Source organism: Saccostrea echinata, unplaced genomic scaffold (assembly GCF_033153115.1).
Source record: "Saccostrea echinata isolate AGI-Se365-2 ecotype Australia unplaced genomic scaffold, CSIRO_AGI_Sech_v1 ptg000015l, whole genome shotgun sequence".
In the NCBI taxonomy this organism is placed as follows: Eukaryota; Metazoa; Mollusca; class Bivalvia; order Ostreida; family Ostreidae; genus Saccostrea; species Saccostrea echinata.
Genome location: NW_026889764.1, coordinates 9,401,950 through 9,404,281, shown reverse-complemented (window position 1 = coordinate 9,404,281; position 2,332 = coordinate 9,401,950). Strand labels below are relative to the sequence as shown.

Sequence of the window (2,332 nt, the reverse complement as noted above, 5' to 3'; positions counted from 1 at the left end):
TACTTTTTTGCCCATATATATATATATATATATATATATATATATATATATATATATATATATATATATATATATATATATATATATATATATATATATATATATATATATATGATAACATACACATGATATAACATACGTTTTCAATTTTAATTCGTTTCAGTATCAGTTGCTTTACAAGGGCGGACAAAAGTTGACATGGAATGTCCCGTTAAAAATGAACATATTCTTAAAAAAGAATAGACTGTTACTATTTTGAGAATATAACAATCATATCTACGTCACCCATATAAAGACGATTACATGCAACTGTTTTTTTTTAATTTTTATAATTATGTTTTGTTATTCAAAAGAGATAAATACTTTGATACTTTAACCAACAGCCACTAAATATAATATTTTTTATTATTTGAGATAAATAAATAGCATATTTTTTATTATTTGAGATAAAACAAATGGAGGAGAAATAGCTAAATATTTATTAAAAACAAGTATCCAGAGATACACATCCCAAAAGAGGTTTTATCTTTTTCGTTTTCCTATTCACGTGTATCGTTAGTTTAGTTTTACCAATTAAGGGTCTGTTGTTATCTTCAGAACTGGAAAAGAGTATAAAGGATTTAAAATTGTTAATTAGAAAAAAATAAAACAATAATACAGAGAGTGTAACATTAAAATAAATCTCAAACTGACAGCCAAAATAATAAGTATTAACTTACGGATTTTCTATAATGTCCTTATTTGTGGGGGTTGTTGATTGTAGATTAGGGATCGATTTGAATGTATGACCTGAAACATGACAAATCAAAGTTAGTATTCTTGTTTATACCTACAAACATCTACATGAATTTCAAATCCACTGAACATTCTCAATAGTGTAAGTATACTTTCCAACATTAACATAGGGGATTAGATTGTAGGTTTTATAACATCAGTTTACCGATAAAATTCTGGGAAATGCTTCACTTGGACGATTTTGATTCAAAACAAGTGAATTTATAAATACACATTGAACTTTATCTGTATATTTATGATACCTCTTACCTTTTTTCACGACTTTCTCAACACCATCAGTTAAACAATGTAATTCAGTCACAAAGTTTAAGATAATGAAAATAAGAATTATTATGTTCTTCATCGTCCCAGTCTAGATCTAAAAAGAAATGTTTTAAAAAAGCTTTAGAAAGAAAGAAATATGATTAAATCGTATATAAAGAAAACAAGCAAGATTCATAAATTTACCTGTTAAGGGTTATGAATTGATGAAACAATTAGAAAATTGAAATACTGAATTGCATTTATAATCCCTAGCATTAAAGTAATTATGCAATAACTTATTGATGTATTTTACTCACCGGAAAACCTTACCGGAAGTGTCGTGTTGTTTATTTTATTTTAAGGTATTAACGAATTTCTTGGCATTCCCTTCATTCACCACTAATTCTTGTAAAAATGGGGATAAGAACAACTCATTTATAATCAAATATGACAGATCCTCTCTGCAATGTACATATTGTATAACTAGAAACAATGCATAATCAATTAAAACTAACTAGGCCTAATGTATAATTTTTGTTTGCTATTTTCCGTGCAAGAAAGGTAATATTAGGTTAATAAAGCAGATGACTACTCAGAGATAAACTAATATCAATCATAATAAATATTCGCGTAGCCGTACATTTTGTAAAGGTGAATCAGATTTAAACGAAGGAATGAATTTTCTATTAAGCAATATTGTATAAAATTGTGTTACAACAACCTGTGTATGCCTTGAATACGAAAATGATAAATTATTAAACATAGTTTGAAACATTAAAACTTCAGCAACCTAGGGACTCGGAACACCTGTGAAACAAATACATTTTTGTCGTAATAATGTATCCAGAATGTTGTGATTAATTTCTATTGTTAACCAGAGGTCTAAGGGCCTTACCGGTCACCTGAGTATAATACAACAGTGTAAAAGATCCACTGATATCAAAGTATGAAATAAAACAAAATAAGCTGAGAGATGAAGATATGTTGCCCCAAAGCAAGAGAAAAAGGATAATCAGGGATCAAAAACTAGTTACAATGTAGTCTTGTTCTCAGTGATAAATTATTGAGTAGATATATTTACTTGCCAGTACTTATACATTTCTTTCTGTCACTGTCATCACGCAGACTAAACTATTCAATAGTGGTTGTAGCAAACCCTACTCATTCCATCACACACTGGCTTCTCTTGGCCTTTGAAGAGTATTTTTGTCTCATTTTTATATATCTATTATTTACAAGTCTATCTGACCATTTAAAACTATGATAGTACCTTTGTATTATATATTAAACTTCT

General features: G+C 27.8%; 1 long non-coding RNA gene across 1 annotated transcript; it reads right to left on the bottom strand.

Annotated features, from left to right (window-relative positions):
* Window positions 1–499: 499 nt before the first annotated feature.
* Window positions 500–1,432, bottom strand: LOC133187824 (uncharacterized). The gene is made up of 4 exons (XR_009721257.1): window positions 1,356–1,432; window positions 1,045–1,153; window positions 720–789; window positions 500–599 (listed from the first exon to the last, which is right to left on the bottom strand). It is a non-coding gene; the product is annotated as an uncharacterized LOC133187824 (long non-coding RNA).
* Window positions 1,433–2,332: the final 900 nt, after the last annotated feature.